Source organism: Gossypium hirsutum, chromosome D09, assembly GCF_007990345.1.
Source record: "Gossypium hirsutum isolate 1008001.06 chromosome D09, Gossypium_hirsutum_v2.1, whole genome shotgun sequence".
Lineage (NCBI taxonomy): Eukaryota > Viridiplantae > Streptophyta > Magnoliopsida > Malvales > Malvaceae > Gossypium > Gossypium hirsutum.
This window is the reverse complement of record NC_053445.1, coordinates 32,387,443-32,400,464: the sequence shown is the minus strand read 5'-3', so window position 1 is coordinate 32,400,464 and position 13,022 is coordinate 32,387,443. Positions and strand designations below refer to the sequence as shown.

The window sequence follows — 13,022 nt, the reverse complement described above, 5'->3', positions numbered from 1 at the left end:
AAATTAATTATTTAAATAAGCAATCTTGCAAACGACATGTTGCAAGTTGATAACACATACGTGATTATTTTGTAGATGCATCTACCAAAATCATATGATATCAAAATAATCCACATGGTGAATGAATATTCATTTAAGAAATGCAAGACATTAAATCTCAACTTTAGCTAGTAAGTTTCTAAGAATCAATTTTCATTGAGAATAAGCAACAAATGAGAATTCTTTAAATTAAAAAATCTTTTGCTTCTTTAATGAATGTCCATATGAATTTTCTATTAATTTTCGCATCATATATGATCCATGATGGTTTAACTGTTCCTGCCAAGTAGTAAATGTATTTATCTTAGTAAACTTATGGTTTACTTTAATATGTGTTTTAATTGTACTAAATTGTAACAAATTGATATTTTTACTATCTTTCATTTTACTTTGTATCCACATATAAATACTATTGTGACATTTATTACTGGAAATGTCTAAATCAATGTGAAGTCTATAATGCCACTAAGTCAATAAGTATAATTTCCAAATAATTATATGCAATATTCGCTTAAGGGAATATGCCAAAATTTTCAAATATAAAAAATATATATTATATTTATTGACGACATTCACTTCAAGGAATGTCCAAAAAGTATTTCAAACAATATATGTAAGTATATATCATATTTCTTAACAATATGATTACATAGATATCATTTGCTTCAAGGAATGATAAATTAATATAAATAATTAAACATTCAGTACTAAGAATAAACATTTGGCAATATTTTGAATCATCCATCTTCTTCTTATCTTTTTGTCAATAATGATAATAAGTTAAATTTTCATAGTTGTTATGAATTGCTACATTCACTTCAGGGAATGGAGCAAAACCGGTGGAACAAATAACTCGTCATTTTGTTTAGCCATAATGAGATATGAGATCAATTCAAAATACTTTTAAAACCCTTTTAACAAGAGTTTTGCATAATCAATAAACTATCAAAAAAATTAACTAGGTCATGTATAGAAAAAAAACCCTAAATTAAACATATCAATAAAAGTCACATCTCAAACATAAAAATATGACATAATGAAAAACTATCAAAATTTTTTTCATAACCATCATCATAAACATGCATAAAATTTAATTCAAAACCCAACCATTCATGCTCATAGAAATTTTCATTTATAGTTGCTCATGTCATTTCTCTAAATAATTAACAAATGAAATAATATAAAAGTATGAACTACTACTTTTAACAAATTTTTGAACTAAATCAAATCCGAATAACCATAAAATTCATTGGTTTATTAACACAAATTTTCATACTAGATATGTTTTAATCAAATATATTATTTAATTATAAAACCTACTATAACAACATAAATAAATCAGCTAATATTCATTTTCATGAACAAATGAGATGCTTAAAATAATATGTAACCTGTAACACCCTGAATTTTAGGGTTAGAAGTTTTGTGATTTGTAGGTAGGGTCAGTGGCTAGATCGGGCATTTGAAGTCGTTTCAATGTTTTAGTGTTAGAATGGGTCTGCTGGTCTGGTGGTTGGTTGTGTGTTAGTTTAGCTTGGGGTTATGGGTTTGAGTCCTCATGTGTGTGGTTTGGGGAAATAATTTTAATTTAGTTTTTTTTAAAGTCCAAAATACCTATTTTAATTTTTAACTTTTATTATTTTTGGAAAAACTTCCCAAAAATCACTTTCATGTTCTATTTATTTCTCTTCCACTTTCTCATATCGATTTTATTTTTATTTTTCTTCTTTTATTTTTCTCCTCTTTACTTTTCTTGGGGATTTCAAAATTAAACGTTTTCTCTGCCATTGAGATCTTTCTTTTTAAATTTTTTTTCAAAATCGTTGGTGTTCGGGGAGTTCAAGGAATTGAGCGGGCGAGTTTTTAGAATTGTGTTGAGGAGGCGAATCGGTCGGGAGTGAATGCTAGAGATTTCTTGTCAATGTGTGTTTTAGAACCTGTAGTAACCAGGGATTACATTGTGGCTGTTAATTCACGTCTTGCAGGCTGTTTTGAGGTGGTTTCGGGATCACTTGAGTGGCCACATGGGCGTTGTCGATTCACACGGTCGTGTGGAATTAAGAAATAGGGTTTTCGGGAAAATTTTGGTGCCACACGACCCTGTGGGCAATTTAGGAATATTAGTCTATTTTCACACGGCCGTGTCCCTTGGGCACACAGACGTGTGTGTTTGGAAATTAGGGTTTGGCTCATTGGGTGCCACACGGTTGTGTGGCTAATTTGGGGATTTAGGGATCCCACACGGGTGTGTGAGACCCTCACACGGCCGTGTCTGCCCTGAACCCTATTTTAGCATTATCAGGCAGAGAGTTACACGGCCTGTTCACATGGCCATGTCTCTTGGACACACGGGTGTGTGCCTCCTTCCACTTAGGTGTGTGCCCCTCCGCATAGGCGTGTTGACCCCCCACACGGCCTAGGTATTTCCACACAACCGGGGCATACGTCTGTGTGGCCTTATTTCGTAAATTTGTTACTCTGAGCTATAATTTGTCTAGTTTTAAATATCTGTGCATCCCATTCTCAGGTAGGACTCTGTATCAAGATTAGATTTGTGAGTGTATTTGTAATTACCGGGAATACGACTAGTATTGCCACTTTTGATAAATGTGCGAGAGACGTTTACTCGTTAACGTATTTTGCAAAAAAGTGTACAAACACTAACGATTTTGAATTTGGTTGAATGATTATGTGCACATTTGGTTCCGTCTATCTGATGTATGACTATTTGTATGCCGTTCTTGTGAGATTGTTCACATACATGCATTTGAATAAACTAATTTTTGGGGTTGGTTGTGAAGAGAATGAAGTCTGTATTATGTTCTGATTTGGCAGCTTCAACTGCATTACAGCAGTATGGCAGTTTACTGCACAGTCTTGCACAAATGTCAGCTTTGCTACATATTGATATCTGAGTGGCCTAGTCCACATACCAAGTGTGTAAGGTTGGATGGGCCTTTTGAGGTCCTATGGGGTGTGCATGGTTAGTTGAGCTTCATATAACTCTTATAGGGTGTGAACGGGGGACGAAGATGTGTTTGGCAGGATGGGTGGGATTGTTTTCTAACATGTGACATATCATCTGAATCTGTGTACATATTGTTTGTTTGATTGTTGGAGGTTCTAGTACTGTTGGGTATTAGCAATATTACTCTTTTTCTGTGGTTAAGTAATATGTGTTCTTGAAATTTTGTAAGTGCATTCTATATGATCTGAGGTATCATTCGTATATATATATCTAACCGTTTATAAGATGGATATTTAATTCCTTATTTTTACTTCAGTTTAGACTCACACTAAGCTCGTATAGCTCACCCCTTAGACCACGTTTGGTTCGCTGTAATGGAATAGAGGTGTAATGGAATAGAGGCGTAATAGGTAATCCTTTTGTTTGGTTGAATGGAATGGAATAGAACTGTTATAGTATTCTTGTGTTTGGTTGAATGGAATGAAGTTGTAATAGCATAAGGGAAAAAACTAAAATGACTAGAATACCCTTAGCGGAAATTTTTTTAGGTAAATGATTATTATTATTGTTATTAAATTTTAATAAGATTATTAATATCAATAATAAATAATTTAATCATATTTTAAATAATTATTATTAAATATATTTGAATTAAAATATATAATTTAATAAAATTCTTAATAATAAATATTCTTATATGAATTTACTAAAATCATAATATATAATACTATAAAATATAATTTAACATAATTATTATTAAATATAATTTAATAAAAATATATAATTTAATAAAATTCTTAATATTAAATATTCTTATATGAATTTACTAAAATCATAGTATATAATACTATAAAATATAATTTAACATAATTATTATTAAATATAATTTAATAAAATTCTTAATATTAAATATTCTTATATGAATTTACTAAAATCATAATATATCATACTATAAAATATAATTTAAAATAATTATTATTAAATATATTTTATAATCTACTTTATTATTTTTAAACTGCAATACATATTTAATGTGCTAAAATATCATTAGTGAAACAAATAATTTAATTATTCTACAATAAAAAAAATATTGGCAGTAATAAATAACTTGAGAATTATATTTTGCATAATCATAATTTTCATATATTAACAAAAGGTTAGATGAAAATGAAATTCTACATCATAATCCATATGTTATACAGTTTTACAACATCAAAAAGTTTGAACATTGTAGTGACATACCATCCCAAATATTACAAACATAAAAAGTTACGAAAATATCATCAACAGAACCATGATTTTTAATGGTCAGCAAGAAATCTTCTGACCCATTCCGACCGCACATCAGAAGGTAAACTAAAGAAAACGAGCATTTGAGTTGGATGATCTAGAATTTTACTCAAAGCTCGATACCGCTCATCCACAGTTAAACCTTCTATTTCACATAAGGTTGGATATAAATTTGTACCTTTTTCTTGGATGATCTGGGATTCTTCTGACTTCTGTTGAACTACCACATCGGAGGCAATACTCCTACTAATTTGTTCGCCAATGGCCCGCATGTTTTCCACCAATAAAGTGGCAGCATCATGAAATGAAGAAGAAATATTATCACTTGCATCAGAATTCTTCTTTTTCTTCTTTGAAGAAGAGGAACCCCCTTGGTTTCTATCTGGTTGCGGCTCCGTAGCAGAAACATCCATGTCATCCAAAGAGACATCATCTTCGCAGTTATAGAATTCGTTTCTTTCTTCATTAATATTTGTAGTAGGTACATCCTAAACATTTATTTCTTCAATAACATCAGCGGCTGTTTGAGCATCTTTACCAGTCGCTCGATCTCGTGTGTAGATGGCAGTAAGTTGGTCGTAGTAAGGGAAACTACGATGTCTGAATTGACCGGCTTCTTTATTATTCTATAAAAATGATGAAATCATATTAGTTATAAGTTTGGTAAAAATAAGATAATAAAGACTTGAAATAATTCTTACATTTAAATAAGAGTCCCAAACCGCATCTTCAGCAACAACGAGCTGCCTATGCTCATCCCAACCAAAACCACTATTGTTTTGGCCATTAAGTATGTCATACACGATTGACCAATCCCTTTTTAGTAACCTAATCCTCGATTCAATATTAGGTCTAGCCTTCAACATTGCATTGGGTAAAGCCTTTTCTAACATTTTTTCTAACTCGATTAAATAACCGGCTTTGAACCTGGTATCAGCATTAAATGTTCCAACATTGTGCAAGTCCACCATGCATGAAACCAATGCTGCATCTTCTTCTAGAACCCATTTCCTTTTGGTTCCTCGAGAAGCTTGAGAAGAAAAATTTGATTCTGAAACACCTGACATAATTATCTTAAGAAAAAAAAACAAATTAAAATTAAGTTTAATATCATGAATCAAAAGGTGAACACTTTATAAAATTAAAATTAAGTTCAATATCATGAATCAAAAGCTCAACACTGTATAAAATTATAACACATGATGAATGAAAATAAATTAAATTATAATTCAACAAATTTAGTACAATACAAAAAACAATTCAAACACCACCAAAGTTTCACAAACTAGATACATAAAATAACATAAACAAATTAACTCAAACTCATTTTGTCCCTAAACCTAACTAATTTCTAGATGCTTGCCATTCATTGAACATTTGGTTGGCTAGTTCCATCCTCCAAGTAGCCCAAGCATCCGATGGATGAATATTTACGATATTCGGTTCATCGTCATCTACCACATTACTAGGTGATCCTTCTCCCATCTCCACTTTAATAGAATCAATATTTATATGGGTTCGAATAAAATTATGGAGCAAACAACATGCAATAATGATTCTATTATGCACCCTTACAGGATAGAATGATGGACTCCTAAGTATTCCCCATCTAAGTTTTAATAACCCAAAGTATTTTTCAATAACATTACGTGCTGAGGTATGTTTCATATTAAAAAATTCTTGCGAAGTACTTGGCTGATAACCCTGACGCCACTCATTCAAATGATATCGTTGTCCTCTAAAAGGTGCAAGAAATCCCTCACAATTTGTGTATCCAGCATCAACTAGATAATAATAATCTATAAAAAAACTTTTTTTAAAATGATTAAGAGTCCAAAAAAAAGTTTGATCTTAATGAATATTTCAAAGTCCTCTAACTATCCACTTTACCATGAGGAACTTTTAGTCCATGTATCCTACTAATGGCATCTCGAAGAACCCGTCCATCAGGAACAAAACCTTCCCAACCAGGAAGAACATAAACAAATTGCATATCAGGTGTACAAACACCTAGCATATTTGTTGCTATGTCACTTTTTCGCGTTCGATATCTAGGTTTATCAACTGTTGGAACCCTAATCTTGATGTGGGTTCCATCAAGAGCACCTAAACAATTCTATATCACATGTTATAAAACCTTGAGTTAGGATACTAAATTTAAATCTAAATCAACTAAATTATGTACAAACTATATATAAAACTCAGTCCAATACCTTAAACCATTTCTACTTTGTGTCTGAAGAATTAGCTGTAATTGGCTTTGCCTTTTTAAATAACACATCTTGTAAGCGTATGACAACATTTAAAACACTATGAAATGATCTACTAACAGTTTCCCCAGACCTATTGAAGTGATGCTTGATAACTCGATTTTTAAGGTGATGGGAAATGATATGTAAAAACAGTGCCACTTGCTCATCAAGAAGCATATTCCTTGACGACTTCAATCCCCCTAACATTTGTAACATCTCACATAGTTTAAAAAAGGCAAATCTATTCATCCTAACTTGTTCAATACAGGTCTCGTCACTAACATATATAAGTCTTTTCACATAATCCCGTTGTGCATAAAAATCTAAAATATAAGACCTAATCCTTGGTCTATAAGTATGTAGGCTATGGTTGGCACCCAATGTAAGTAAGAACCAACTCGCAATTCTACAGATTTGCAACCATATTGTCAATGCAATACCAATTCTTTTACGCCTCACACTTTGTGTAATTAAAGGCAGACGAGCCATTACTGCAAGATATTATTAATATGTTCCATATTGTCAAATCGTAGTAAAAGGGTCACATTTCTCCAATCATAATTTCAATAACAATAAAATAAAATTAAATAATTTAATTGCCAAAGAACTTACAGTGATTGTGTGAAAAGAAGACGCTCAACTGTGGGTGGAGGAAGCAATCAAACAAGCCGCTTCAATAGGAAGTAATAACACACTATCAAAGAAAAATGAACAATACAAATTTAGAATCTTTACGAAGCAAAAAATAGAAATTAAAATTATCTTTGCAACTTAAAATTCATTTATTTATATGGATATATGTTTCATTAATTTTATAAATAATTTATATTAATTACTTAAAAAATATTTAAAATTTATATCTCGTGTATCATTGTATTAAATTATTTAAATCTCATGTAACTTAACTATCTTTTACTTTGCACTATCATCTCTAAGAAGAACATTTTAACATTTAACCGTATTTTTTGACAACGATGTTACAAATTTAACATTAACAAACCACATTTTTCTTTAAACAATTTTTAAAAACACTTTCAATCATAATAACAATGAATAATTAGTACTTAAGCTCGATTTGGAACTCAACTTGAGACACCCAAAAACTTCATTTAAATTTCTTAAAATGCTAAAATATTAAAAAAATACACTATACAAGTAATTTATCCTGCATTTTAGTTAATTTTAATTAGGATTATTATTTGGTACCGCAGCCAAAATTATGAAATCAACATGTGTCTCATTATTTATTTTTATTTTTAAATCAAAATTAAGAGTAAAGTGATAGTTTCTCAACTTCAATGTGGATTTGAAAATTTTTTACCACTAATATATTGAATAATTGTTTTTTAATCAAGTTGTTTACTTGATTATATCTAATGATCCAATTTTTATTTTATTTTATTTACTCATGATTGGATTGGGTTTAATTTATAATGGTTCAAAAGTTGATATATATGTAATATTATTAAAATAATATTTTTAAATTTAATTATTTAAAAATATTTTTAATTAATGCGTTGTATATGAATATACACATTTAATTAGTTTTATTTTTAATAAAATATTTCTAATTAATTCCTTCAATTTTAATCACCTTACAATTTATTCATTGTATTATATCTAACGGCTCATCTAAGTAATCACTAGTGGTTTGATCCTATAATTTCGTACAGGTCTTGTAATTGCTCGATTACAATTTTCGAACTAGCTCAACTTAAGAAATTCGATCCCAAATTCAAATTTTTCAATACCAATAAAAATCAACTTATTACAACACCACTTGCAAAATATAAAGAAAAGCATTACTATGGAGTAAACCATAAAAAAGCAGAACATATAGTTCTCATAGACACCGAAACTTGAGCTAAATGATGAAGTATCATAATTGAGCCCATGATCCCTTAAATACTCATCATGATCGATATAACTCCTCAAGGGAGCAACATCTATCACTCTATCACTCTATCAAAATCATATATATATAAATTGATTAAGAAAAAATAAATCCAACACCCTACATTGCTATCCCATTCCTACATTGCTTCAAAAAAAGGTACCTTCCAGAGGCAGAGAATTAAAGCTCCATATAAAATATTCATTATAGTGCACCATTACAGCTTCATAAAGGGAAAAAAGAAGAGGGAAAATCTTGAAAATAATACCTTTTCCTTTCTGGTAAGCTTGCAACCTTCAACAGGATCAAAACCAGGAGGCAGATTTCCACTTGGGATTGGCTCTATCTGCAGAATAGAAAAGTTCCATGGAGGTTCAAAACTCCCTCTAAATGATAAAATGTACCTATTAAAAATTATAACCTACTTAAGTTCCATGCAGCAAAGGAAAAGCATAAGAATAAACTAGAATTAAAGCTGGATGACAGAACATTTGCTTCTGATAGAAATATTGACAACATCAAAACAGAACACATTCAAATTTATGGATTTTTTATCCCAAAAGTTGTAGTTTCGGATTTTATACAACCAGGTATTCCGTATTAACAGAACGGATAGGAGAACTTATAGAGTATTGTAAAAGGAAAGAAAATCCCAACATTATTTTTTGCTTTAGTTTACTTTTGTAGTTAAAGTGGGAGCAAATATTCAAACTAATAGTAAATTGAGAAGAGGGAAAAGCTTGATTTCCAGAAACACAAAAAATTAAACAAGACGACTTACATATATAAATTAATAATAATTATCATAGTTCCCTCCAATTCCCTTAACCAAAATATAATCATACATCACAGTCTCTCTCTCAGCAGCAAATCCTGGCTGTGATTTGTTGGATCCATTAATCCGACACACCCATCTTGTTGGTTGTTGTTGGCCTTGACCCTTTCAACAACCCTCCTCCCCCATTCCTAATTTCCTACCCTTCTTTTTTTACTCTCTTTTATTTTTTTTAATGTAATTTTCTCATTTTTCAAACACTCTTAATAAACTATAAGACTTGCATACAACAAAACAAAGCTTAAGTGATGATACTAATTTTGCATGGCACCCACAACAATTTTGTAAAAATCAAACCTCCCCTTTCACATCATGGAGCAAAGAAAGATAGCAGGAAAAAGAAAAGGGTGAAATAAGGACAAAAAAATTTACCGAAAAACATTGGAAAAATGCCAACAAAATTAAACCTCTCTCTCTTTCTTACTCTCGCTAGCAAACCCCTGTACAATAATGCTAGATCAGTCTCCATATCCTGATAGGCTGATTCCCATCCTCAATTTTCACCCTAAGCTACTCGATAAGTTTAATACTGAAAACCGGTAAGTTTTATAAAAATCAATACTAGTTTTAGCTGAAAGGTGCTGCATAATTCGCGCAGAGATGATTTGGATAAGTCACTGTAGAGATGTTAATATCAGCTAATTGTAAAATTTTAGAGTCAAATATAGAAATTTATTAAGGTGCCTCCTTTAATCAAATTCAACCATAACTCATGCACTCATAACCAATAGAGCTTATTTTAATCTCAATTTACCATAATAATATTACAGTTACATATACTGCAACAACTGTTCTGTATCGCATATGTGCATAAACTAAAAATCAAGAATTACTGCAAACGAAGTTGACGCCAATCAAGAACCGAACAATAAAGTCCACGGAATATCCAAAATCAAGTAATAATATGTTGCAACTAAAAATAGAAAGACTATTCAGAAAATCTACATAAAACATACAAAATATTATCACAGGCACATCAAAGCTATGTTGCTCAGATTCGGGTATAAATGTTTGATACCCCGAACCCATGTCTAAAAACATGTCGAACACGAAAATTTCAAGAAAAATGAAGAGTTGGAACACCAAAAACATAAAGAAGATGAGGAAGAGTGCTCACTTCTCTGATGAAGCTGGCAGCAGGAACAGTAGATTTGAGGTCTTCTGGTATTTCCGAATCTCTTGAAGAGCCCTAGTTCCTGCTCGAAAATAATGAGGCCTCTTCGATTTTCCTGGAGCTTAAAAAATAAACAAGAAAAAAAATCGACGGGCCTCAAAATTATTAATTGAATTGATTCATTGTGGGAAAAAGAGGGGGAGTTATCAGATCTGAGAAAAACTCACTTAGTGTGGCCAATCCTCTAGTTTTTTTTTTTTTTGCAGTTACCTTCAGGAACAAATCTGACTCAGATTTCTTTTGCACTTGTAATAAAGAAGGAAAATAAGGGAAAATGTAAGGGACAGTTCTGTTTGATGTTGGGAGGGAGAGGGTGGAGGTGGCTTTCGGGTTGGGAGGGTAAAACAGGGCAGATGAAATCGGGAGAACCAAAACAGAAGCAAAACTGAGCTTTCCTTTGGGAATAGAAAGCAACAGATTTTAGGAATAGGGGCGTAATGTAATAAGCCCCTAGTAGGGCATTACACCCAACCAAACGACGGAATAGGTTGGGCCCACGGAATAGGGCTGTAATAGCATATCTATTACATCCAACCAAACGTGGTGTTAGTGTTTCCCTTTTTTAGATACGCTCGTTTTCTGTATCTGGGCGTAGTATGCGGAGGTCTCGGAAGCATCATGTTGTTTTTTAAAACAGGCTATTAAGATGTTTTCTGTAAATCTGAGGTTCTAGTACTGTTGGGTATTAGCAATATTACTCTGTTTCTGTGGTTAAGTAATATATGTTCTTGAAATTTTGTAAGTGCAGTATATATGATCTAAAGCATGATTCGTATATATATATCTGACCGTTTATAAGGTGGATTTTTAGTTCCTTGTTTTTACTTCGGTTTAGACTCACATTGAGGTCGTGTAGCTTACCCCTTAGTGTTTCGCTTTTTTAGGTATGCTCGTTTTCTGTAGTTGGACATAGCAAGCTGAGGTTTCGAAAGCGTCATGTTGTTTTTTAAAGCAGGCTATTAAGGTGTTTTCTGTAAATCTGAACCTTTAATAAATGGTTTTGGATTGTAAGTTCTGTTTTGAACACTGTGGTATGAACTTTGTGTTTTACGCACATAAGCTTTATTTGGATTGAAATTTTAGCAATATCGGGAATTTGATAACTGAGAATTTTTACGCTACTTAAGTACTGTTTGATTTCTAGTTTGTTAAACTAAAAGTTTCCTACTATCACTTCGGTGATCAATGTAACCTCCGAGATTTGGTGCAAACTTCTAGGCCGGGTTTTGGGCCGTTACATAACCCATGTAATCAAAACTTAAGAAAAGAAGAAAATCTCAAATATTTAAACCATATATCAAGTCAATTTAATATGTAAAGATGTATGTCTTTTGTTCTACGTTGAGTCTTGACAATAAGAAGTAAACAAATGAAACTCCATTAGTAGACTTTGAATCGAATCAAAATTTATTAATAGCAAACTTTGAGAGTAAATCTTATTTTCCAGATGTACAATAGGTACATAACCGATGACTTTTCATACATAAGTTTTCTCTCTTGCAAGTTCTCATCAGTAATATTTTTCCACGTAATTTTAATTGAGAACTTATTTTGAATACTGTAAAGTTAAACTCACAGTTTTAAAAAAAACTTGCAACTTCAGGTGCATCCAACCATAATGAGATTTAGATAGAATTACCATATTCTATTGCTCATAAGTAGATCTTTCAGAGTTAAATATTTTGCTTTCAACCCCTAAATGGGGATGATGACAAAAGATCACAAAGATAGTCAAAATCAATTCAATTTAATAACAATAGTAATCAATAACTCAATCCTCTTTTGGTTAATATGAAATATAGTATTTTTCTCATTTACAATCTCAATATGAGATCCATGATAAATATATTTTAAAACCAATGGATTAACCATCACAATATATTCATATATTAGCTCTTCTGGAGCTTTCGACTAATTTTGTACTACCAAATATTGGAATGATATTTATTTATATTTTCTTTTGCATTCACTTCGGGGAATGCAATAGATTTATTATGACAAACTTATAAACGTCCCAAAAATATCTTTATTTCATAATCACCATCGCAAACATGCGTGGATTTCAAATCAAAATCTATTTATTCTTGTTGTTATAATTAGTCTCCAATTATAATAAACATGATAGAATAAATAAATCATAGTAATATATACCTGAAGATCTTTAACACCATCGTCATCACCCTGACTATTATAACAAGCACTGAGTGGTTAAAAGATCTAATGGTTACCCACAGTGTGCAAGCCTCAATTGAAATAGCAGCAACTCTAGGAGGTAATCGACAATAGCAAATTTTGGGATATTTTTGTGACTTATGGAGAAAAATAATTAAAAGAGAATCGTGCTGATAACGTGTTATAAACTAAAAGACAGAGAATAAAGAACAAAGAGAATGGAAGAGTAAAGAGAGAGTGTATTTTTATTGATCAATTGAGATATTTACAATGCTTTTCCAAAGTCTATTTATAGGCATAAAAAGTATAAATGAAGTAGAGATCTACTTCTAATTACTATTAGAATTTACAATACATCAAAACTTATCTTGATCTTGATGGACATCCACTTAATAAAA

The 13,022-nt window shown here is 31.2% G+C and overlaps 1 long non-coding RNA gene across 1 annotated transcript; it reads right to left on the bottom strand.

Moving 5' to 3' along the window:
• Positions 1-4,385: 4,385 nt before the first annotated feature.
• Positions 4,386-10,876, bottom strand: LOC107891920 (uncharacterized). Its single transcript, XR_005918007.1, has 6 exons — positions 10,620-10,876; positions 10,396-10,513; positions 8,712-8,789; positions 7,162-7,243; positions 4,999-5,370; positions 4,386-4,923 (listed from the first exon to the last, which is right to left on the bottom strand). It is a non-coding gene; the product is annotated as an uncharacterized lncRNA (long non-coding RNA).
• Positions 10,877-13,022: the final 2,146 nt, after the last annotated feature.